The sequence below is a fragment of the Triturus cristatus genome, chromosome 1_2, assembly GCF_964204655.1.
Source record: "Triturus cristatus chromosome 1_2, aTriCri1.1, whole genome shotgun sequence".
NCBI classification, from domain to species: Eukaryota; Metazoa; Chordata; class Amphibia; order Caudata; family Salamandridae; genus Triturus; species Triturus cristatus.
The window spans coordinates 364366488-364393114 of NC_140580.1; the positions used below are offsets into that span (position 1 = coordinate 364366488).

At 44.8% G+C, this 26627-nt stretch overlaps 1 protein-coding gene and 1 pseudogene across 5 annotated transcripts in view; one reads left to right on the top strand and one right to left on the bottom strand.

Moving 5' to 3' along the window:
* Positions 1-26352, bottom strand: part of LOC146867369 (mannose-binding protein A-like) — a 124447-nt gene extending 98095 nt beyond the window's left edge. The window contains exons 1-4 of one of the 5 annotated variants that reach the window (XM_085604622.1): positions 26179-26352; positions 13593-13717; positions 13278-13495; positions 7733-7898 (exon numbers count right to left, since the gene is read on the bottom strand). The gene's annotated coding sequence lies outside the window, so the exon portion shown is untranslated. Of the gene's footprint in view, positions 1-7732; positions 7899-13277; positions 13496-13592; positions 13771-26178 lie in introns of all 5 variants that reach the window. The other 4 variants (XM_085604651.1, XM_085604633.1, XM_085604661.1 and 1 more) reach the window with 4 other exon arrangements.
* On the top strand, positions 904-4063 carry LOC146867370 (18S ribosomal RNA; annotated as a pseudogene).
* Positions 26353-26627: the final 275 nt, after the last annotated feature.

Here is a 26627-nt window from a genome sequence, read left to right on the forward strand (position 1 = left end):
CTAATGAAGGCTCATTAGACTCTCCAAGCCCAGCACGGGCTTCGTGAGGTCATATGCATTTACTCTAATGGCCCCTTTTCTCTTAGTGTGCATAGATTCCAAGAAAGAAAGGTGACTCTCCAATGGATTATAAGGTGCAAGGTATGAGGGACCACTGTTGTCCTCCAGTCTCTCTCCCCAGGTTCTGCGAGGGCCATGGCTGATCCTCCCTGGGGTCTTAGGGTGTGACTCATTGGCTGCCTTCTAGCCCCGTCTGATGACTCTTTCCTTTGAGCCTGGCTTCTCGGAAAGCAGGCGTGGATGCAAAGCAACATCCCTGTGCTGGGTGGCCTGTTTGGGGCTGGTTTAGCCAGCACTGTACTCAGATTGAGTGGGCACTCTTGGTCCACTAGGGGATGGACTGCTGAAATAGCCTCAGCTGTTGTTTCAAGCAAAGCTTACATCCTGCCTAGACTGTCTGATTCGAGGGTCTATCTTGTGTGGGTGCCACTCAACAGGACAAAGCCCAAGCAGCTTCGAAGCATGTAGAGTGGTCTAACCAGAGTGGATGAGGTCAGGTGATGCTAGTCCCAGATGCTGCCTGGTGGTCCAGGACCTGTGTGCCTGCCGTTGTCCTTTTACACCCAGTATATTTCTGCAGCAGCTCAAAACGACCATTCTGCGGGTGGCCCCAGCTGCCCTGGCTGGGACACAGTATCCCTATGTCTTGCTCAGAATGCACTTTGGCCCGCCTCTTCCTTTTATTGTCATGGAGCAAGCCTGGCCTGCTCGTGCCTGTGCGACTGCCCCGTTACCAGCCAGCCCCATGCAGGCAAGTAGGGGCTCTCAAAGCAGGCTCCCGAGGGGTGAGAAGATCGATCCAGGATGAGCAAATGGCTTCTCCTCCTGTCCAGCAGGTGCATCTACTTGTTTGATCCTGCCAGTAGCATATGCTTGTCTCAAAGATTAAGTAATGCAAGTGAATGTCCACATGGCCAGTCCAGTGAAACAGCAAATGGCTTATTAAATCAGTTATGGTCATTTTGATTGCTCTATCTGTTACTTGGATAACTGTGGTATTTTAGATCTAATACATGCTGAAGAGCGCTAACCTCCATGATGTGTGCATGGCCACTTTGGTGATTCTAGATAACCTCGAGCTGAACGCTTGTCCCCGTGCCAGCAACAAAACATATGGATGTCAGCCCTGTCATCTTTCGATGGTACTTTCTGTGCCTACTATGGGGACTATAGGTAACGAACGGGGAATCAGGGTTCACTTCCAGAAAGGTAGCCTGAGAAATGGCCGCCACATTGAAGGAAGGCAGCAGGCGCTAAAATTACAGACTCTCGACTCGGGGAGGAAGTGACGAAAGATAACAACACAGGACTCTTTCAAGGCCCTTTAATTGGAATGAGTACACTTTATATTTTTTAACAAGGATCCATTGGAGGGCATGTCTGGTGCCAGCAGCCATGGTGTATATAAAAATTGCTGCAGTTAAAAAGCTCATAGTTATATCTTGGGATCAAGCTGGTGGTCCGCTCCAAGGTGAGCTACCACCTGTCCCTGCCTCTGACTCTTGTGCTCCCCTTGATGCTCTTAACTGAGTATCCTGGGAGTATGAAGCTTTTCCTTTGAAAAAAATTAGAGTGGTCAAAGCAGGCTGATCCCCTGAATATTTCAGCTAGGAATAATGGAATAGGGCTCTGCTTCTATTTTGATGGTTTTCGGAACAAGGGCCATGATTAAAAGGGACAGCCAGGGGCATTCATACTGTGATGCTTGAGGTGAAATTTTTGGACTGGCACAAGATGAACCAAAGCAAAAGCATTTTCCAAGAATTTATTTATTTATTTTAAAAGTTTTGTATAGCGCTGGCTTGGTCTGAAGGTATCAGAGCGCTTTACATAAGGTCGACAATGTTAAAACACAGAAAAATAATTGCATGATACATCAAATATATGTGAAACCTTAAAGGGAGAGAAGGAGAGACAAGGGTGGGGGGAAGGGGGTGAGGGGGAGTGAAAGGGGACAAGACCGGGGGAAGAAGGAATGAGATACGGGGGGAAGACAGCCCAGAAACCGAGTAGGTAAGCGACGGCACGAGGAGGTAATCGACTGCCAGTCTCCCCTAAGTCTCACCAAGTATCTCCAACGGTCATCGGGCAGAGGTATAGACAGAGAGGATATAAGGGAAATTGCAGAAAAACAAATAGGAAGAAGGGAGTGTGGGAAAGGGAGACGGAGAGAAACTGTGCCCAAGGTCTGGCTGGGTAGGTGACGGTCATGGGGTGAACCAAGGCCAATCTCCTCTATAGCTGAGCAGAGCAGCTCCACCGGGCATCGGACATGGTGCTCTGACTCCGCAGTCGAGAAAGAGCTGAAGAGCATCCAGGGACTCAGAAGTAGTCAGCTTAGAGTATGGGGGGATGGGAGGGAGAGCCATGGTCCCAGTGAGTTACAGGTGTCGTCTTGAGGTCAGGCGTAGTCCTGGTAGGGGTAATGTCTGGGAGAAGATCAGGAGTGGGAAAAACAGAGTCACCATTGGCGGCCATGTTAGGGTCAGGCATCCTGGGACCCTTTTCAAACCATGCGTGGCAGAGCTTTGCTGGCGGGGGAATGGCAGTCTCTCATAAGGTCTTGAAAGAGATACCAGATATTCCCAGGCGCTCGAGAGTAGCACCGTCACTGTAAGCGCATTGGGACGCCTCTCCAAGATGGTAGGAAGCGCGTAGGAGCTGTCTTCTGGCTTCGCACTGGGAAGCAGGCGGGGGGGACCGCTCACCTCCATCCTGGGCAAGAAGAGTCTCAAAGGTCCAGGGAAACGTTCCAGCATGTCCGCTGCGGCCGCCGGGTGCCTTCTTCACTCAGCTATCGGGCCACACAAGCGGAGGGAGGCTCACAGCATGCCAGGCACGAACTGGGTGCAGGTCTGATTTAAGGGACTGCGTCTCCAGTGTAACCGAAAAACTTCCGTTGCGGGCGCCCATCGGGGAAGCAGGAAGGCAGCCTCCCGGGGTTCTGCTCTCAATGTTGCAGCCCCAGCTCTGAAAACATCCCAGGTGCCATCTTGAGGTGAGATCAAACGGCAGGACTTTCGGCGATAAACCCAGCGATGCAGGGTCTAGATGTCATGGCGGCTACCTCGATAGACGCTCCCATTCTTCCGATGACCGGAGATGTCTCCATCAGCTGTATTGGTGGAGTTTAAGCACCGCGCTAGGTTGTAGAGCACGGGGCTTCTACGGAGGAAAAGCTCCGAGCAGCCATGTTGGATTTGGCTCCTCCCTGAACAATAATGTTTTCATTAATGAAGAACTAAAGTTGTGGTTTGAATACGATCAGAAACCGTCATAGTTCTAACCATAAACAATGCCAACTGGCGATTCAACGGCATGGCTGAGCAGCTTCGGAGAAACTAAAACCTTGGGTTCCGGGGGAGATTATGGTTTCAAAGCTGAAACTGAAGGGAATTTACCAAAGGGCTCCTCCAGGAGTGGGACCTGCAGCTTCATTTGACTCAACACAGGAAACTTCACCTGGCCTCGACACAAGAAAAGGATTGACAGTTTGATAGCCCTCTCTCAATTGTGTGGGTGGTGGTACATGGCCGTTCATGGTTGGTGGAGCGATTGGTTGGTGTTCCATATTTTTAGAGGGACAAGTGGTGTTCAGCCACACGAGATTGAGCGACAACAGGTCTGTGATGCTCTCTAGATGTCCGGGATTGTACGTGTGCTACACTGGATGAACCAGCATGTGTGTATAATTTTACCCGATAGGTGTGAGTAACCTGCTAAACCCTGTTCGCTATAGGGATTGGGGATTGCAATAACTTCCCATGATTGAGAAATTCGCGGTAAGTGCGGGTCATTAGCTTGCATTGATTAAGTCCCTGACCTTTGTACACACCACCCATCAATGCTACCGATTAAATGGTTTAGTGAGGTCCATGAATCAGCCCTGTAGAGTTTGGCAATTGCTCTGGTGGAGCATTGAGAAAACGGTCAAACTTGACTATCTAGAGGAAGTTAAAGGTATAGCAAGGTTTCCGTAGGTGAACATGCAGAAGAATCATTAATGGTAGAGCGGCTCGTTTGCTTAACAGTGACAGCCTGAACCCTCGGGTGTCTCCTAGACAAAAGCCAGAGCATAGGGCCCAGTCCTCCCCTTGTGCATCCTGGCTGGTGGAGAAGCCCATGGTTGCTGGGCATTTAGCTGAGGATTGGACACAGGGCTGGCTCCTCCACTTGGGAGGACCCAACTGACATGTAAGGGACTGGGGTGGGTAGCCTTTTTAGCTTCCACGTGTGTACCAGAAGCATGTGGGTTGCTTTCATGTTGTGGGGAACCTGACTCTTCTCCCCTCAGTACCTCCTGCCAGGGCAAGGGGGACCCTCAGCCTGCTGGCATGGCTCGGGCTGCTGCCTAAGTTGGGGACTCTAAATATACAGGGATTGAGCCCTAGCTCCCACCTAGCCTGGTGGGTGACAGAGGGCTGATGTACAGGTCGGAAAGCCCTTCCTCATTGACAGGTACCTGGTTGACTGGTCCAATGTGGCCAGGCTTGTGTTTAAAGACTTGTGTGACCCTGTTGGGAAGGACTGGTGATGCAAGAGGCTGTGGGAGCCTCTTGCTTGCCTGTCTGTTGTGGTTGTGGGATCGGGCTCCTGGACCGAGTGCCTGGAATCACTTTTTTAAATCATGGGGGCTGAATTCCAGAGGGGAAGCGTTACAGGGGGCCTGGTTGTTTCACTGTGCAGGCAGTGGATACATCATATAAAGCACTCAACCTTTGCCATACATACAAACCCCATTCAAAAAGATACCCCACCTCTGAGTACCACTGCTCATTGTGTTTTTTCACTTACCCTTTGAGGCGGAGAGGTGATTCCCATGGGACTCTTGCATCTGGCTCTAAGCATCTGGCACTGACCAGGTGTGACCCACTATGAGGAAAGTGGCAGGTGGGGAGTTTTACTAGTGGGGTACATCTATCAAACAATAACGCAGGTTTCCTAAGGCCATCTCAGAAAGGATAGAAACCTCCTGTGGAGTAGAAGGGCAAATGTTCGCTTGATCTTAATTTTCAGTATGAAAACAGATCGTGAAGGTGGTGTCTCACGATCCAGCTGACATTTTGGGTTTCAAACAGAAGGTGTCTGAAAAGTTACCACAGGGATCTCTGGTTTGTGGCGGCCAAGCATTCATAGCGATGTAGCTCATTAATCCTCCTCTGTCTGCTCTTCCTATCTTTGTGAAGCAGAATTCACCAAACATTGGATTGTTCACCCACTAATAGGGAATGTGAGCTGGGTTTAGATTATTGTGAGACAGGTTTGTTTTACCCTACTAATGATGGATTGTTGCAATAGTAATCCTGCTCAGTACAAGAGTAACCACAGATTCAGATATTTAGGATAAGTTAGAACCCCCTAAACCATAAAGATACTGCAGCGGTGTGGAGACTTGGTTGGCTTGGGATAGCCGGCCTCTGGGCAGGTGTGTAGAGCTGCTCACTCAGGGACTGGAGTATGGATGGCAGAGGGCCACCTCCATTGCCCTTAGTGCACTGCATGTTAGTGGAGTACCTGGTACTAAATCATTTGGAGGAGACCAGATTCTGGTCAGGGTTTCCTATTTAGCAGAGTAGCTACTTTGCTGCAATCTATTGAAAGTCATCCTCTGAGCAAGCTTTTGTCTCTGTCCATGGGTGCGTGTGCCCCCTGCTGTCCCACGTATGTCAGGCCAGTGGGAGGAACAGGGTGTGGGCCAGTGGCAGGTTTAGACAATGGACTTGGGCTGACAGTTCCTACCCAGGGCATGGTGGTAGCAGAATAGGGAGGACCCTTGTGCTCTTCCGCGGTGTGGAGTGAAGACGGGACTCAACGAGAAGGCTCAGGCCGATACCAGGGCAGTGTGCCGTCATACGGAGGAGGAGTCTGGGGCTCCTGTTGGCTGAAAGACTGCCGTAATCCCCTTTGAAAGGCAAGTGAAACCATGACTTTTGCCTAGGAAGTTAAAGCTCCAGGCACCGGGCAGTGCCACTTTCTCAACCTGGCCAGGGTGCTGTCGAACCGAAGAGGAGTCTGGGGCTCCTGTGGGCTGAACGGCTCTGGTAATTTCCTGTGAGAGACAGATAAAGCCATTGCTTTCGCCTTCAAAGCCAGGGCTCCAGGAAATAAGAAGGCCCACCTTCCCTACCAGGTCCAGGGTGGCATTGGGATGCAGAGGAGTCTGGGCTTCTGTGAGTTGAACAGCTCCCGTAACCCCCACTCTGGAGGCCGGATCCCCACAGGCCAGTCATGCTGGCCAGCAAGCAGAACCTCCTACCTTTCCAAGGGCAGGTTGGAGCCTCACCCACAAGGGTTTGACAGGTTTCACGATGTCTACCAGTTAGCTTGTCAGCTTTGTTTGGGCAAAAACGTCACCAGTGATGTTTTCTTCTCAAGACTGATCCAGCCAGTGGACAAGTATAGACATGCCAACTCAGTGAACCATGTCACCAGCCCAACCTTCCTATTTTAAAGTATGCCCTGGCCTAAATATAATCCCAAAAGGATTTTTACAAAGAAGACTGCCTACACTCAGTTTCAAAAAGTAATTCCCAATGTTAATTCAAAAAGGTATACAACCCGACTCTAATCATAAAAACACTGTCTCAGTAGAAATATCTACCAAGACATTCGCCCAAGCATAGCCTTGAGCATCTGTTATCTATGGATATTTCTCCAAAAGTAATTCTTGAAGGGTCAGTCCACTAAAGCATATGAAGCAAGGCCTGCATCGAAGGGCTGTTTACACTGTGCTTGTAGTGAAAGACCAGTCCTGAAAAGTCTGTTCTCACCCTCTTGAAATAAAGAAGATAGCAAAATGTTGAACATTTCAGTAGATGCCGCATTTTTAGTGTTTGCAGTTTAAAATGTATAAATACATCTCAGCAAACTCATTACAATATTTCGATTTTTATTGTGGAATACCATTGAGGCGGACTAGTCACATAGCTATCTGCTCTACACTCAATAAGAAGTCTATAAATGTCTCAGTCTACCAGCATTCTCAAAATGTGTCTTACCATATTAGTCAATAACAAGCTTGAAAGAACTCAGGTTAATATTTGTGGTGGGTGACTACCCACCTCAAAGAATAATCTCAACTCTTGTTGGGGTTAACCTTTAAACTTACTTAACAAACCTAAGCTCAACTCCCTGGTAAGTATGGCATAGAGCAGACAAGCTTAACTTATGCCAACATGTAAATCATTTATGCTGTACCAAAACAGTAATAAAGTCCAAATGCAACACAATAAAAATCACAAACTGAATTGGAAAAGTAGAGTACAATGTAATATAAAACTGAATTAAAAAAAGTAGAGTAAAATGTAATTTACAAAATGACATAAAATGACAAAAAATCCAATAGAGAAAGCAGAGTAATGAATGTTTTAAGTTCTTAATTAGAAATACTGCCAAGGAGCATAACGTACCAATTACTGTCAATGGTCATAGTGTGACATCTAGGAACATTTTGATCTGACTGCAATGGAGCCTGGGTCAGATACACCAACCAGTTTCATACTTGTCAAAGATTTTAACTTTTCACTTTAGTCCTTCAAAATCCCAATCCACCAGGGGAGCACACTTCCAAAGCTTCAGGTCCTCAGGGGAGGCACTTAGAGACTCACAGTATATCAGGCAGAGACAAATAGCAGTTCATATCCAGTTGCTATGGATCAGTTGGGCAACTTACAGGAAAGCCCTCTTGTAGCTTGTTGTAACCCTGCAGCTTAAACAGGAGGTCAACCGTGTGACCCTTGGAGTCTACTTCTTTGTCTTGTGTACAACGGGGAGCAGGTTCTGTCCTTTAGGGCTCCTCTCAGGTCACAGACAGCAGATCCAGTCCTCTTCTGTTCTTCCTTTGGTCAAGAAAAAGATACGAAGTGCCTCGTTTATGTCCTACATGAAATAGTAGGTGGGAAGGATTCATCGGCATGCAATAAAACAATTGGGTAAAAGTTCCCTGGGTCAACCCTGCCCACTTTGGGCATTTTCAAGAAGGTGAAAGTCTTCAGCCACACTAAACATTGGATTTGAGGGCTAGGTGTGTGTAGGAAGTGCACTATTATAATCCTAAAGTCCTCCCACATCTAACACCAAAATCCAGTTTAAAGCAGCCACTGTACTCCCAATAAACTCTGTGATAGCAGTCTGGTAGAAATAAAGTAGGATGTTCCTGCAACCAGTCAGTAGCAACAGAAGAACTGTTTTGGTTTCCTTTTTTCCTTCCTTCCAAGTGTGTGACCAGTTTTATATGTAAAACCCAGAGGCAGAATGCTGGTGGTACAAAGCAGTTCCTTCAGCAACCAGACAGTGCATATAATTGTCTTGGTTTTCTTGTCTTCTTCCTTTCAGTTGTGTCCCTAAAGTGTTATACGTAAAACCAGCAGATTTGTCAAGCAAACTTTACAGTCAAGTAGGATTTGACACTGTAATGTCAAAAAGGATGCTAACAGCTCCACCTTGTATATTTAGGGAGGTTCAGAGGAGTTATATCTGCCCTTTCAGGTCAGCCTATTGTTTGCTACTGGGAGGCATTTCACACATTTTTCTCACCTCTTCAAATTCTAATCAATGGCTAGGAGAAGTTTGAGAGCAAATGCATATTAGCCTCCAGGAACTTTATGCAGGGGAAATGTACTTTTTCTTAATACCTATTAAAAAACTAGCTACTATAATTAGTTTTTGAATATTTTTATCAACTATTAAAAATAGCTGTTTATTTATTTTTATATCAAATGCCATTCCAAAGATACAGTATTTGGATTTGACCCTGTACTTTGTTTTTTTACATCAGATAGATTGGAGGGCCACAGTGCAATATAGTTTTTGGATGCTAGTCTCTGTAAAGACATAGTAACATTAAATTCCTACTTTTAAATACCATGCACCCTGTCTTGTGATCTAAGGGCTTACATTGGGGTGAGTCATTCATATTTAAAAGATAGATGCTGACCTGTCAAAATGCTTTTCTGACAGGTGGAATTTCAGCGTTTAAACTGCCACAATTAGGCTACAAAAGCAGATCAGAAGCAATGTTTCACACCATAACTGTAGTGGATGGCAGAATAGGTGCTGCAGTCCACTAGTGCCATTTCATTTACTGGTCCTGAGTACATTTTGTACCACATACTAGAGATTTATATGTAAAATAAATATACCAATTATGAGCACACCAATTTGAAGGGAGGAGCAGAGGCACTTTATCTCTGGCTAGCAGGGTTAAAGTACACAGAGTTCAACAGCCAGCAAAAACCTGTCAAGGCAAAATCTGGAGGTACACCACGCAAAAGACAGCCATTCCTACAGCGATCCATGCTAGTAGAAAAGGGGTTGAACTATCCACACCCATGGGAGTTCTCATTGTTAAGGCAGAAAAACCTGGAAAAACATCGGTATTGGCATGGTCAGTCCCAAAGCGATGGTCCACTTCATCATTTTAGGATTCTCACCACCATATTTGCACCTATCATCTGAGGGGTCTGTGGTCTGTCTGAGTCTGGAAATGCATCCCAAACAGGTATGGTCTCAGTTTCTTTAGTGCCCAGATCACTATAAATGCTTTGCTTTCAATAGCACTCCACCTTTGCCCACTGAGTAGTAGGTGTCTGCTGATGAAGGCTCCAGTTTCGACCAGACCCTCACAAGTCAGCTGTGACAGAACAGCCCCAATACCATGACTGAAACATCTATCTGCTCAAGGAATTCTTTACTGAATCCAGGTGCCTTGAGTAATGCTGCTGAACACATAGCTTCCTTCAGGTTGTCAAATGCCTTTAGTCACACCTTCATCCAGATTACCTTATTTGACTGCTACTTTAAAGTCAGCTCATTCAGACGGTAACCAATGGTGCTATACCCCTTGAAAAATCTCCTGCAGTGAGGCCCAGAAATGCTCTTACTTGGGTCTCTGTCGTGGGAGACTCCCAGGAACTGATGAGCTGGATCTTCAGCTGTGGAGGTTGTAAATGTCCTCCACCAACGTGGTAGCCCAAATGTACCACAGAGCCCTGTCCTATCTGGCACTTACTGGCTTAGACAGACAGGCCTGCCTGTTGCAGGGCCTGAACCACCTACTTCAGGTGGCACAGTTGGTCCAGCGGGAACTGAAGACATCAATACCATTCAGGTAAGCAGCGCTGAAGTTCTTCAACTCAGCAAGGATTCGGTTGACCAACCTTTGGAAGGTGCAGAACCATTCTTCAACCCAAATGGCATTACTCTGAACTGGAAGTGCCCCTCTAGTGTGGAGAAGGGTGACCTCTTCTTGGCCCCCTTAGTTAGAGCAATCTGCTAATATCTTGACATCAAATTAGATGCACATAGGTTGTCAATCAGTTCACCGGCTCTGGGTATTTGGTGTGCATCAGTCTTGGTGAATGAATTAGGGCCCTGTATTCACAAACAACCTGAGCTCTGCGGATCTACCGAGGGGACTGCCTTTAGTACCAGTACCACCGGTTGGACCAGAGACTACAGGAGGGCTCAATCATTCACATCTATCTTGTGGGTACACCAATCAGTGAGCTGTGGAGTCAGGGAGAAAAGAGCCTTCTCATGCACTTACGTGTATGCAAAAACAAGGCATGGCAAGAGGACATTCCACTTACACCTCAACAGTTCTGCTAGACCGAAAATCATGCCTTTCGAGGCCCTTCCAACAAAGCCTCTGGTCTGGGGGTGTTATGGAGTGAAAAACTTGTAGGTTAACCCACACTCCTCTAACATGGACGATATGTAGTAGGCAGACATGAAATAGGTGCCCCTTTCTGAAACAACTTCCTTAGGGAAACCCACACGAGTAAAGATCCCCATCAGTGCCCTGTCCATTGCAGGTGCTGTCACCAACAACAGAGGAACGGCCTCAGGGTACTGTGTGGATTGGCCCTCCAAGAATAGGATGAACTTGTTGCCTAGAAGGTCTTCGGGACTAGAGGCCCAACAATTTCTATGCTCACCCTCTCAAAGGGTGGGCATAGAAATTGCACGACCAGAAGACCATGTGGTCTGTTACTAATATTTAATAAAGTTGTTTTGTCAACATTGAAGTAAATTAATTTGGGTAATAGACTGACATGTTTCTCTATGGTGGATTGGGAGGGTGTAGGGTGGCACAGCAAAAGATGTCTGGGGAAACACTGCATGCTTCCCATCCTGTGGTGGGTATCAGGTAGAGATGGGGCTGAGCCTTTGCTTCATGCCTCAACCCTAGTGGTTTTACCAGCTGTGTTTGCATCATCCCATATGTGAGAACATCAGACTACTCTGAATTGGCCGCAGTGGTATCACTCCCGGGGATACAACTCTGGCCAACTGATAATGTGGGCCATAATGTGAATGCAAAAGCACCACACACGTATTTGATGAACTCAAAACCTTTGTTTCAAAACACATTTACCAAGCTTCAAAAAGCTACACTATCTCTCATAGCTACATCATTGCCAACATTGCCCTTGTAACAGATAAAAACAAGCTATCAAAAGATGTCTGCAACAAAATAGGAGATCACTTCTAAGTGAAGAGAATCTGAATAATTAGAAATGGAATAAAGTTTTGCTGGACTGCCTAGCTAACCTATAACCCACATGCATATATTTCTCTTCCAAACTCCATCTGCAATCCAGATAACATATGAATCTCTGAAAACAAGTATTTCACAAATAGGCTGCATCCTAACCTTAAAAGAACATACCAATGTCATCAAGAGAACTTAGGAGGGGTAGATGAAACTACTTAAATCAACCTGGACAACTGGTAATTACTCTTAGCACATTCCATTCTATTTTTTGGTTTATCTTTTCCATTACAGAAAAGGCCTAGCTGTCGGGTATGATAACCTTGGACTCATCCTTCGCTTCTAGTGACAGCTCTTGCTAAAAAGTTTGCCCTGGTTTTCTGGCAAGAAAAGCAACTACTCACAGGTTTCAGTCTATATTGCAAAAAGGGATCAAGCACCCAGGCTACTTAGAATGAGTCAAATGAAAAAACAAAAGTAATGGATGTAAAAGCTTGACTCAACGTGAACCGCATTCCTGAAACTTGTCTCTGTTATTACAGACCTGAATTAACCATATGCAAATCAGCTGTGAAATCTCCCTAAAACTAACATTTTTTTAACCCACGCTGGAAGGCCATATTCCTTCATACAGCAACATGTTTTGCAAAAAAATTCTGCCTTGTTGCCTTCGGGAAACAGTGTTTACAACGCTGCCATTACATTGCGTTACACTTACAACACGGTCGTTACAACGACCGCTTTGTTAGAACGTGATACCTTTACATCGCAAGTTTTTAGATCGACTTGCTGTAGGGTGCACTCTAATCTAAGAAATAGTATAATTTACTATTCCAACACCTTCCCTACTGTTGCGCACACTGGAGTTGGAATAGTATATCATACTATTCCTAAGTCCAGAGCGTCCACTACATCAAGTCGATTTAATGACTTGCGATATAAAGGTATCGTATTATAACAGCGTGGTCGTTGTAAGAACTGTGTTGTAATAGAATGCGATGTACTAGCATGCGTTGTAACATGCTATATTCTTGGCTTCAAGTGAAGTTCTAGTCCCTTCAGACCAGCAAGGTCAGTACCCAAGACAGATCATACATGCATCACCTTGGTAGATTCAGGCAAACAGAATGTAAGTGATAGTTTAAAATGCTAAATTCAGTGTGAGTCAGTTATTACTACTGTAAGTAAATTCTAAATACAACCTCAAATGTACGTCATTTGTCCCATTCCAGATAGAGTCTAACTTTGAGAAATTGGGGGGTCCAAGACCAACCAGAAGTTACTGAGCCCCAACTGTATCAATGGAAGACTTTTACATCTGATGTCCAAGGTCCTCCGACTTTGGTCCCTTAAACTGGGATTAAATACCCCTTTTAGCACATGTATATCAGGATTGCCGAACAGAACAGCCCAAGGCTAGTTTCAGGAAGAGCTGTGGGCTACAAACTCACAACTCAGCAAGTTCAACTATGACTTGCAATAAATCAATATCCAGCTAGAGATTTTGTTTAAAAACAGGAGACATACTCTGAGGCACAAATAACTAAATCCTATACATAGAATTACAAATAAGTACAGGATTTTAGTGGGTTTAACAATCTGTATCACTTCTGAAGAGCCTTGCAGAATGACATATCTTAAAGATTTACCATAATTGGAAGCTAACCCTATAAACCCAAATTGTTTCCATTATATATGAGGTACCACGTGACAATTTATGCACCTGTAAGCTCCAATGTTGAGTTGAGATGGGGGATGGCTGTATATCCTGGCATTCCTTGAGTCTCTCCAGAGGTGCTGAGAACTCATCCAACTCAGTGGCGAAAGTTATGGGAAATGGGAGACACAGGAGGGCTTGAAGTTGCAGGATCGCAAAGGGAAGGTCCAGGCTGGATTGGTGTTGTCTTCAAGGTTGATAAGCTTACTGCCTCAGGAGGTCGTCTATGGTAAAGATGAGTAATGATGACATGTATCATAGCATTAGAACTGGGCAGAAGGGGAGAATTAAATGATGATGGCAGATATGTTCTAAACTTACCCTCCTCCACCATGGAGGTTGCTGTGGTGAGATCAGACATTGACCAGATGCCAACTTTGATCCCCAGTATGCCAGAGAGCAGGCAATCTTGCACAGGCATACAGGATCCAGACAGACGAACACATCTGGAAACACAGCAGAGATAATGCATAAAGCACAAGGGGGGAGGAAGCAACCGCTAAGGAAAAACAGAACAAATGTTAAACAATGCTAAGCGAAGTGGGGGGAGAAATTGATGACAGTAGAATGTCAATTTAACCATAAGATGTTGACAGGCTCTGGGTAACGTTTAAAGAGGTGTTAAATATGTTCTGCCACTACCGACCTGGAAGTGACCCTCACCCTAGGAAGTCCCACCCCCACTGTGGTTAGTAGTTTAGCTGTTCTTACAGGTCATTGTCCTGCCTTTCACCGCCTCTAACCCTGGCCCTGTCTACATTGGGTAACTCGGACGTAACTTCAGGTAATCTTTATACCATTCCGCGTCTTGGCCTGATTTTTAACTCGTTGAGGCCACTCATATCCTTCCCTGTTAGTTTTTGCTAATTGTTGAGATAAAATACTGAATAACAATCAAAACTATCAATAGCCTTGATTATGCTAAATTGCACCCTTGTCTTCCTCCTAACAATTAGCACTCAGGATCGTTTATTTACCTACTAAAAGCAGTGGAGGGGAAAAACACTTCATAACAGGATGGCAATATCATACCTGAAAATACCACAGACTCCGTCTTTAAATTTGTCAATTTATTATAAGGCCAAGAATAATAAGATGTATACACATCGTAAGATTAACATGTATAGATACAGAAAAATCAATACAGAGCCGATTCTACGAATATAAGTAATTCGGCATAACAAGAATACAATGGTAAATTCAAGGATCAGGATACAACTCAGAACAGAAGCAGAGTCCAAATCTCTTTTCATTTGTAATAAAACAAATCTTTCCCTACACTATATTAATAGGAGATGCTATCTATTCCCAAAGGTGTCAGCACGTGTTGACTTCCGGAGAAGTACTCACGTCAAATGGGTTAAGGTGCTTAATGCTAGGAGCGAGTTCTAAGATGCTCCTTTCTCTCGCTAGCAGAAGTCTGGGTTCTCTATCCCTGCACATCATACAATATAGAATTTGATTCTTCACTTCACCCTGGTAAAACTTTCCATTGCAACTTTTTCTATGTGGGGAGGTTCACACTCTTTTAATTAGTATTCCTTTGTTCAACCAGTGACCTTGGTTCCCAGACCAGCCAGACACGAAAGACATCCTCCCTTCTCGCTTCCAACTATCTTCAAAGCATTCCTTGTATCTTCCCCAATCTGAAAATAACGAGTTGGCATTCCGATACCTGCAGTAGGATGAGAACAGTGCTATTTCTTGAAAACAACATGCATTTCATTATTTATTTCTCGAGAAGCCAAAGAGGTGCAAAAACAAATACAGTCTTGGGCCTAGGAAGTCGGGCAACTTAAACAAGAAACGGTTACATTATATGGTTATAAACCGTCCTGCTCTATGTATATGCAGGCATGACGATAAATGCATTATCATATTATAACATTGCACTACAATTAATGTTTAAATGAGTCTACTGGATACATGTTCATGATCATAAAACACTGCAAACGATATAAATGTATATAGGTGCATGACAACCATGAATATAATGCACCCATAGAAAATCAAGTGCTGAAAGCACTCTATCAGTCTTTAAAACAGGCCTATTGCATCAACGTATGGCTTTTCAGTATAACAAAGATATTTTCTGCAGCTTAAATAGATGTTTATAATGCAAAAGAAAGGGATAATACCCCTGTTAATACATTTCATAATTATTAACACAAGCTTATTTACTTCAAGAGCAAAAAAAGGTCTCCAACGCAGAGAGGGGAACAACCTTTACAACGCAACTTTTACAACGCACTACCATTACAACGCATTTTTTACAACGCATAATCCATTACAACGCATGACATTACAACGCATGACACTACAACGCATTTTTAAAAACTACCTTTACAACGCATTCCATTACAACGCATACTACCATTACAACGCATACCATTACAACGCATAATATTACACTATACTATCCAACACTTACCCTACTGATGCACCCCCTGGAGTTAGAATAGTAATTTTTACCCCTACACTATCCAACACTTACCCTAATGTTGCACCCCCTGGAGTTAGAATAGTAATTTTTACCCCTATACTATCCAACACTTACCCTACTGATGCACCCCCTGGAGTTAGAATAGTAATTTTTACCCCTATACTATCCAACACTTACCCTACTGATGCACCCCCTGGAGTTAGAATAGTAATTTTTACCCCTATACTATCCAACACTTACCCTACTGATGCACCCCCTGGAGTTAGAATAGTAATTTTTACCCCTATACTATCCAACACTTACCCTACTGATGCACCCCCTGGAGTTAGAATAGTAATTTTTACCCCTATACTATCCAACACTTACCCTACTGATGCACCCCCTGGAGTTAGAATAGTAATTTTTACCCCTATACTATCCAACACTTACCCTACTGATGCACCCCCTGGAGTTAGAATAGTAATTTTTACCCCTATACTATCCAACACTTACCCTACTGATGCACCCCCTGGAGTTAGAATAGTAATTTTTACCCCTATACTATCCAACACTTACCCTACTGATGCACCCCCTGGAGTTAGAATAGTAATTTTTACCCCTATACTATCCAACACTTACCCTACTGATGCACCCCCTGGAGTTAGAATAGTAATTTTTACCCCTACACTATCCAACACTTACCCTACTGTTGCACCCCCTGGAGTTAGAATAGTAATTTTTACCCCTACACTATCCAACACTTACCTTACTGTTGCACCCCCTGGAGTTAGAATAGTAATTTTTACCCCTATACTATCTAATACCTACCTTAAATGTAATTTAATATTATGCGTTGTAATGGTATGCGTTGTAAAGGTAGTATGCGTTGTAATGGTAATGCGTTGTAAAGGTATTTTTTAAAAATGCGTTGTAGTGTACTGCGTTGTAAAGTCATGCGTTGTAATGGATTATGCGTTGTAAAAAATGCGTTGTAAGTGCATGCGTTGTAAAAGTGTGCGTTGTAACGTCATACATCCACGCAGAGAGTAACAAGCATTTAGACTGACTCCGATATAAACATTTACATAAGATGAATAAGAAGACTCTCACCAGAACAAAAGACATTAATCCAACTATACGTAGATATGTTCTTTATTAATGCTTGCAGGCCGCTCAGCAACCAAAATCTAGAGAAAGCAAAGATGCTTCTCCGTTTTTAGTCAAACAAATATCGCTGCCTCAGTGGGCCTTTCCCTTTTAGTTTTGGTGCCCCTACCCCACTGTGAGTGACTCAACACTCTTCTCAGGGGGTGTTTGACTGACTCCTTGAGACTCACTGTCTGATGGTTACTTCCATCGTTTACTGTCCCTCGTCCTACCAGCTTGGTTTCTCCCTTGGCATGCAGAGTGGGGAAGAGGTAAAAACAAACTCCACTGCCCTGGGGCAATCCTTAACGGCAGGGCCACGTTACAAATGACCTGGAAGCAGAAACCAGTTTCATTCTGTACCTACTGTCTGCAGCAAACACATGAGGGTTTCCTCCACCTCTAAAGTAGTTACATTTAATGACAGGCTGTTTCGACAGTTTTCCTTTGGAGGAACACAAAACAAAATGGCTGATTACACGCAAAGGAGTACTTTCACTCAGGTTTCTCTCTTGTTGTCAGGTACCCGAGCCACAGGGTACACAACCTAACTGCAAAAAGTGTGACACACACACATGACCAGAATACAATTTGCAATTTATGACCCTTCTGGAACAAATCAAACATGGCTTTCTGTGCTATGCTCCTTTGGGACTGCTCCTGCCAGCTGTGCCAGCAGCTTGGTGCTTCCTGGCCCAAAGATTTCTACGAGGATTTCCTTCAGCCACCTCACAGCTTCTGCCACCACTTCTTCCTTCTCGTTGAAGAAGCAGCTTCTCTGTAGGGGCACTGGGCTTGTCCTCCTGGCTAGCCCCGGCAAATGTCCATCCTTGTCTGTAATTACCAGCCACCCAGGCCTTCAGCTTCTCACAACATGACTGGGTGCAACAGCAGCAATCCACTTTGCACAATTTTCATGGCACTTCAACAGGATAAGATTGACAGAAGTCCACAGCCCCCCCCCCCCTCAAGGTCTTTACAAAGTACCCTGTCCACTACATCTGGGAGATAGTCAAAGAGCCAAACAAACAAGATGATGGACGGAATGTTGCACATTGGCAAAACATGACAAAGGGCCACCAGCAATGCAGAGAGTCTAAAAAGTAGGAGTGCGTGAAATTTGAATTAATTACTTTCGCGTAGTGGCACAAAATTGCAGCAAAATAATGTGACATTACGAGAAACACAAAACTGCCATTTGGTGCCATATTTTAGTGTAAAATGCATCCTCGCACCCACTGAGGTCAAAACCGGTCCCAGGATCCTTGTTTCCGGTCCAGGGAAGATATGGCTTGGCAGTTTTGGATAGACTGTTCCCATGAGGCAAAGGGTCAAGACTGATTTGCATATAGCTGTGTCTGAACTGGGGTGGCGAAGTGAGCTAAAGAACGATGATGGATTCAACCCAGATCTGTGACTGGGAGTGAGTGTCTGAAAAGTTTCAGCACTCTGTCCAGAATCTTCTTGTGTTTACTTATTTTTTCTTATTTTTTCTCATCAGACATTTCCCAGGGAGCAAAGAAGGGAAAACACACACAGGAGAAAGCAGGAGGAAGAGAAAGAAGCTCAAAAGGAGTAAGCAGGAATCTGCAAGAGTGAGTTAAAGGAGAAAGTCTGGAGTGGATGAAAGAGGCATGAGGTGGATTCCAGACTGTGCAGCCTGGATATTCAGTACACTGACATTAAATCACACCAGCCATGGGCTTCCGTGCAGAGTTTTGGGCACAGACACTAATTATTTTTAAGCACTGATTACCTTATTACATTAAAAAAGTGCTAACTTTAAATTGGGAGCAGATAAACATTTGCTGTTCAAATAAATTGTAATTTAAAATCTTCTTTAATGGTGAAGTTGTATTTTAAGTTTCAGTTCTGAAACTGCCACGTTTAGAAAGTTGGCATTTTCTTGTCCCAACCATCTGTACCTTCTGCCAGTTTCTTGGGGGTCACATGACTGTAAATGGCTCTGCTGTTGGAGATTGCGTATTTTACAGTAACGCAAAGGGGGCTTAGGTGTGGATAAGCTGGGCAATCTTGCCAGGATGACTGGGATGGGGCTGTACACAGCCCCACTCACACTTTAAAGGGCTTAGCCTCCTGCACACACAAAGGAACCTGGCACCAGGCCTGCTCTGCCTTCTGTCAACCCCAGACAGTTTGGGACTTGTCAGGGGAAAGGGAAGAACTTGCCAGACCAGATGTAGGGGTAGGACAGAGAGTTGCCCCAAACAAAGGCTGGCATCGGGTATAAATATTGGACCTCAAGAGCCACACATTAGAACCCCCCTGGACCTGTGAAATTTATGGAAGAACTGCCCTGTAGTAATACGACTGCCCTGGTGGTTGAAGGACTGCCTTGCTTCCAGAGAAGGAAAACTGGACCTGCATTACTTCACCTCAGGCTACCAAGAGTGACTTCAGGAGTAGGTTGGCTGAGTTTCTATTAGATCTACAGGGACAAAACAAGATTCAGATGCATCACTGCAACTGCCTTGCTGGCCTGATTCAACTGGACCTTTCTGGACATGCAACTAGACCTGCCTTTACCCTGCTGCTGTCCTCTGCTGGAGTGAGTTCATGATCCCCAAAAGGTGCCTCTAGGTTCTGGGCTCTTGGCTGGCATTAGAGTGTACTCCTCCTGAAGTAAAGGTGACAGTCTTGAAGTCTGGGCTCTTTGCAAGCGGGCCTGTTCATGCCAAGACTCTGTTGCCTGCGACAACTGCCAACGTGAAGCTCCAATAGCATATGCTCTTTGCGTCCACAGCAACTGCTTGCTACGACCGGCAATGTGAGACCTGTACTTCATGATGCAGCAAGGATAGCCTACGATGACCGCCAACATTAAGCTATAGCAACAACCGTCTGTGAAGCTCGACCAGCTCTTTCTGCTACAGTGATGATCATCCGAGATGCTTACCCTCCTCCTCACAGCCTCCTCCAAAGTGAACAGAAATCTTCTCGCCAGACTTAGAAGGTAACTTATCAGCAGGACTAACCTGGTCCCTGTGTCGACACACAACCATCTTCGTCAGCCTGAACTTACGACTCCCCCCCATGTCTAGCAGGACCAGATGACTGCATTTGGCATTTTGTGCATGTAGGTACTATTTTCAATAAAAACTTGAAAATTGCTAATTGGATTTTTGCCATTCTGGTATCATTTTATTTATGAAAATGTATTCTATTTTTCTAACTTGGTTTGGGAATTTTCTTTTGTTGTGTTTTCACTTTATTGCTGGCTGTGTACGGCATAAATACATGCACTTTGCCTCTAAGTAAAGCCTGACTACTTTGGGTCTTACATCCATTCAGTTTGACATGTTTCAACCCTTTTGTGGCACTACAATGGGGTCCCGGGCTTTCTTCAGGACAAGAATCCTGCTTTCCCTATGGCACACATACACATGCAATATCAGTTATAATGCTCTTCTGGGAGTGACAGTTAGCTTATTATTTTGAATTCATATGGTCCTAGATTATGGGACATAAAACATAAATATAAAAATGTAATGCAGACTTTTAGACAGAAAAAGTAACAATACACAATGAAATGGGTCATGCAAACACAAAACCCAGATGGCTGCCAAGGTAATAAATATCCCTTAGGTCCTTCTGACGAATGGGACATGGAAGTATCCAGAGACAGGATAGTGTCCTATATATGGGATATGGGGGTTTCCCACCTGGAAGCCATACAAGGGACACATTTGCCATTTGTGATATTGATTTGCTTGGTTCACCATAACAAGGATTGTGTTTGTTGCCTGAGTGGGGTTCCACCCCACTCAACCAATAATCCAATTTCTTTCACTCCACTTTCCCTTGTGGTCCCCTGATCAAGGAATGTTTCAGTGTCCCAGCCCCCACCTGTTCCCATCACCTCCCACTGCTGTCCCCTGTCTCTAGGTGTCTGGAGGTGGTGTCCTGTTCCTCTGTGCTAGTATCCGTAGGATTCTGGTGCCCTGACCCTTTGTGACATTTGACACCTATGAACGCATTTTCAAGAGCTGTTTTTAGCTTCCAGTTCACCACTGAGTATTTGTGATGCATTTTCTTATAGCTTCAGTCCAGAGCGTTGTATATCTGGGCGCGGGAGTGAGTGTGAAAGGGTGCAAAGCACAGAAATGCGGTTGGAAAGTATGAAGCTTACTGAGAGCCAATGCAGCACAGAACTCTGGGAAAGTTGGATAGTTTGTTTCTGAAAACTTCTTTCCATGCTTCAGATTAGAAACAGGATTTACAGTTGAATGTAAGGAGGTGTTTGCCAGGAGTGGAGGCTATGAGACAGTTATTGCAGTAAATCCATAGTGACTTCACACTGCTTGGACAGAAACTGTTAATATCATTGCTGTTCAAGCTTGCACTCTACAACCCGTATGTAAATCATTTGTCAGGTGGGTTGATAGGGGCCACTCAAATTCACATAATATTATTATATTCCGGCTTCTTGATAGGAAGGGAATAAATACAATTTCAAAGTTCAAATATTAATAGTGATTTCGTCTAGAAAAACAATTTTGATATGGAAGGAGGGAGGAGAGGCATGGATGAAATCGATAAGATGTGGGGCAAAGGGAAAGCACAAAAACAATGGAGGGGAGGGTGCAGATTATTTAATCAAACTATAATCCAAGCAGTTCAGACTTTTCGTAGTGAAGTAGTTGAAAGTCTCTCCAAAGACAGGGCCCAAAGTGAGAGTTAGAGTTCCTAGTCAGCAATGGGATGTGCGAGGCGCGCCCTACGTTGTCTTAGGGGCTCATTTGGCATATAGGAGATGGCTTGTCTTTCTGTCTCATGAAGATGGGAGTGGGAACTGCAAACACTACAGTGCTGACCCAGGCAGGGGATAAGGCAGAAAGCTTTTGAAGGAGGCCATACAAACCAAGAGAACAGACACTTTCCATAGCTTCGAGGGAAGGAGAAATAGGAGAAGCTCAAAAAGTGTGTGTGAGGTAGTTCTATGTAACTATCCATGAAGAAACGAGGGTCCTATTTGCAGCCTACTCAATTCAATATTTACTGTACACATTAACCTGACACAGCCACTGAAAGGCTCTGTGGGAAAACGTAAACAATGTCATATTTGTGAGGACTGGAAAACACATGAGCAGTGACATTCGTAATACCATTTGAGACTATGGGGAATGGGCAAAGTTGTTTGGTACTTTTTTCTTGTACGATGGGCTGCTTTTTAATTGTTTGAGTGACAGCTTACAAGCTTCTTTTTAGGTGTTGCTATCTGCCTAGCCAACTTTTCTTACTATGAAAGACTGTTGTGAGCTTACCAAAACATTTCAGAAAGATTAGAGCCCGTCCACTCGTTACCATTAGTTGGCTTTATTGTCAATCTCATTTGCTTGCTTCTTATTCGATGGCTTGCCTTCCTCATCTTATGTTTGACCCTCCACTGGAGCATAGGCTCATTACCATTCCTTTGATACTCTTACTTGTATCCTTTTACTGCTCACTTTTATTGAACTATTTTTTTTTATTTTTGGTTAAAGCACTCTAATAGAGTGAATGTGTTTTCCAGCTCTCTCCCTCATGTGCTTCTCCTGTTAAACACAGTGCATGTATTTGCTAGCTCTCTCACTCCTGTACCTCTCCTGAACAACCCTCTCCACACACTCAGTTGCTCTATCCCTCTTGTGCTGCCTTTACACTCATCCCACTACCCAGCTTTATTTTAAATTTACCACCAGCCCCCTCTCTCTCCTGACCCTGTCCTCCATTGCCCCCCACCCCTTGCAGGCATTTGGATTTTTTAAATCGTTTTTTCAGCACACAAAAAGTGTTTTGCACTCTTAGGGCTGTGCGTCACCATAAAATGGCAGGAATGTGTAGCATCTACAAGATACAGCGCATTCCTATCCTTCTCCCCTGCGTCTGTGTACAAACAGCAGTCGTGCGCCAACGCAGGCACCCTTGCGTCATTTTATAACTGTGCCTGCGCTGAGGGGATGATTATTTTTGTGCAGGAAGGGATACCTTCCTGGACAAAAACAGTTGTTAAAGGCATTTTCCTCTTTCTAAGTGTGCTAAAGAATGCAGCATCCGTAAAAAAAGGAAAAAATGGGGAGAATTAAAAGAATTTCTCATATTTGCGCCTCCGATTCTGAAGCATTTCCAGGTTTACAAAATGTTGTAAATCTGGGAACCCGTCAAGTTCCATGGATGTTGCATGGGAACACCCGCAACAACACCAATGGAATGCCCCTTTCACGCAGAGTTATGAGTGAAAGAGAAACATATTTACGAGGTCATGAAAAGCCACGCAGGGTGACTTTACATGGCCTTGTAAATATGGGGAAGCCCATTGCGCTGCCGGTGCGGCAATAAAAGTGACACACCGGCAGCGCAATGGGCTTGTAAATAAGCCCCTTAGAATGTAAACTTTTTGATTTACCAATCTAAGTATCATCAGCAATCTTTGACTGATCAATGAAAAAAGAAAAGGCACATGCAGCATGTTGGTGCCGCGCTGCCCAACTGCTGGAGGATGCTCAGATTGCTAGGTATCTGGAAGCTTTCAGTTACAGTCATTCCTTGCTGCCTCAGAATAATATTTTTCTTTGGGCCTCATTATGAGGACCACTGGAAAATCCAAGCAACATCATTACCCTGGCAGTGACGTGGGCAGGAGAGGCGAAACCGGACCAGATATGGGCCCGCAGGTAACCCCTACCGACGGCGGTAACACCAGAAAGTGTGGGGCAGAAGCCCGCACTAGGGACACGCAGCGATTGGTGCACATTTTTTGAACCACCCAATGGAAGTAGGGGGTTGGCGTGTGTAAAGAGATCAAAAGGAAAGGCATGGGACCCTTGGTCACAATTGACCCTGGCCATTGAGCCCACCCACCCACACCTAAATTACTGTTGTAGCAGTTTCAAGCACAGTAGAAGAGGGCTTGGCGGAGGCAGTACATAAAGATACCCAGAGAAAAGAGTAACTCCAGGAAGAAGAGCTGCTCAAACAGTGTCCTTGGGATACCTCAAGGCAGGGACACTGGGGAGCAGGCAATAGCACACAATGACAGCCAGAATAGAAGAGCTGCTCAGACTTGGGATGCCACACTACAGGGGCACTGGGAGCAGGCGAGTGGTCAGCAAGGGTCCAGGGCAGGTGGAAACGGCACTTGCAGCCCGGGCCAGGTCTGACGGCCGCCCACAAGATTGGTAGCAAGGGAAGCCTAGAATCTGCAGAGCACTGAGCCACCTTCAAAGCGGCCATCGCTCAGGGTTAGTGCTGTCAGCCAGAAATGGAGGTCAACAAATAGGACAACATTTGATATTGACAAATGTGATGTGTAACAAGCAAACATGGGGATTTCGATTGACCAACCAATAAGTTGCGAAATGTATGATCCATGTATCCCATGCCTTTATACACCATAAATTGTTCTCCGTGTTATTTGGAAGTTGGGAGAGGGTGCACTGGGGAATGTATGAATGTTACAACGCAAACATTTACAACACATGCCTTTACAACGCAGTTTTTACATTGTAACAACCATTACAATGCATGATTTTACATCGCATGCCATCACAACGCATTTTTAGAAACTACATTTACAACACATTCCATTACAAGGCATACCATTACAACGCATATTACTTTTAGGGCAACAGTAGGGTAAGTGTTGGATAGTGTAGGGGTAAAAATTACTATTCCCACTCCAGTGAGTGCAACAGTAGGGTAAGTGTTGGATAGTGTAGGGGTAAAAATTACTATTCCAGTGAGTGCAACAGTAGGGTAAGTGTTGGATAGTGTAGGGGTAAAAATAACTATTCCCACTCCAGTGAGCACAACAGTAGGGTAAGTGTTGGATAGTGTAAGGGTAAAAATTACTATTCCCCATTACTTACCTTATAATGCGTTGTAATGGCATGCGTTGGAGTGACATGCGATGTAATGGCTGCATTGTAATTTTTTTGTTTTTTTTAGAGTTTTATATGTGTGAACTAGACCCGAGAAATCGGGTATCAGGGCGCTTTACATGAGCTTCAGTTTCATTACAGAAGAAGACATTCATTTTTGGTAGGCACGGGGAGATTAAGTAATTTACTTAGAATCACAGGATGTTTTAGCGTCATTGCCGAGACTCGAACCCGGTTCCACAGCTTTGAGGTTGACCGCTCTAGCCGTAAGGCTACATCCTCTCCCTAATGGCATGCGATGTAAAGGATGTTGTGTTGTAACAACTGCGTTGTAAAGGTAGTGCGTTGTAATGACTGCGTTGTAAAGGTTGTTTCCCTGCACTGGGTGGCCAAAAAGGAGGGGGTGAACTCGCATGCCTGGAGGGGTTTTACCTTTACTTGGATTCTAATAATTCTGATGGCAGGGAAATAACAGGGATAACACGTTTTAGGGGAAAAGCATATGGGAATCGATGTTTCTGCTCCTATTCCTGCATGATTTTTCTCTGGTGTGCCATACTGGATGGAGCTTCAATTAAAGTGCTGAAAATTGTGTGTTAAACTCCACCATGTGTAATCCCATGGGACAGGTAACTTCTGTTACCAGCCACATGGGAATGAACGGGGCACTATTACTAAGGCCCTATGTGTAGTCAATGCCACAAAGATGCTTTTTTCCCCCTTCCACACAATGAAACTGAACTCAGAGAGGCTGATGGTGCTGGAAAAAGACTGTCACATATTAGGCGTTGTTTACGCCTGACATGCAGATGACTCCTGAGCCGCCATAGTCTGTCACAGATATTGGTTGGTTGCAAAATTGGGAGATTTTCCTACAACACAGCGGTATCCGGTCACTAGCTGTTTACAGAGCTTGCCTGGTTAAGGAAATTGCCATAATGCTCTGTTTTTAGATGAGGGTAGACACCCTTCATGAATTAACATCTTAGGGAAATGTTTTAAGCACCGAGATGTTAGAAACTGGTTGCTCCTCCTTACTTAATATGAACCGGTGGTTGCAGGTGGGGCTCATTGGTACTGATTTTTAGGGAGTAGCACTTATTGATTCTGAACAAGAAGAAGAAAAACTCAAAAGATTGAGGAAAAGGAGTAAGAGAAAGATGGAAAAAAGCGAAATGGGGGGAAAGCAGGGGTGTAATAGAGCCTGCCAGTGTGAGATAAAGGGGGCTGGTAGTGCATAAAGGGGGCATGAAGTGGAATCAAGACTACTCAGACTTGGTATTCTGCCCCCCCCCCCCCCCACACTGCCCACACGCCCCCCACCCCACTACCTCTGATAGCGCTGACGGAAGGCTTCTGAGCAAAACGTTGGGCCCCGGCACTTAAACGTCTACAAATTAACCACGGGCACTGCTCCTGATACCAACCCCATTAAGTCACCCACAGTGCAGCAACTCACCAACAACAGAAGCCTGTCGACCCCCACGTCCCTGTTTATTCTGGTCGGTGCTGGTTTATAGAAAATATTTCTTGCACTCGTCAGATTCAAGCTTGCGATATTGGAAACAGGATGGCAGATAGTCCAGGAGGAGCGCCAGGCGGTGCCAGTCTCGCGTTCTCCCCTTCGCTTACTGGAAATAGAAAGCTTGGCTCTGAAAGATAAAAGGTCGAGGAAGCTCGCACAGTCCCCTTTAACCTGAATTTACTTTCAAAGCGGCGGTGAAAAAAAAGCAGAAAAATAGGGAAGCAGAAAAGAAAAACACTTGGCAGTCTTAGCAGACCTCTGCTCCAGGATGTACGTCTCTCCCACTCTCACGATTCATATCTTAGTGGGTTTAACCTGAGCCCTTTCTTAACCAACACCATCAAACTTGCGTAAGAGCTGGCTGGCACTCTTACAAAATACCA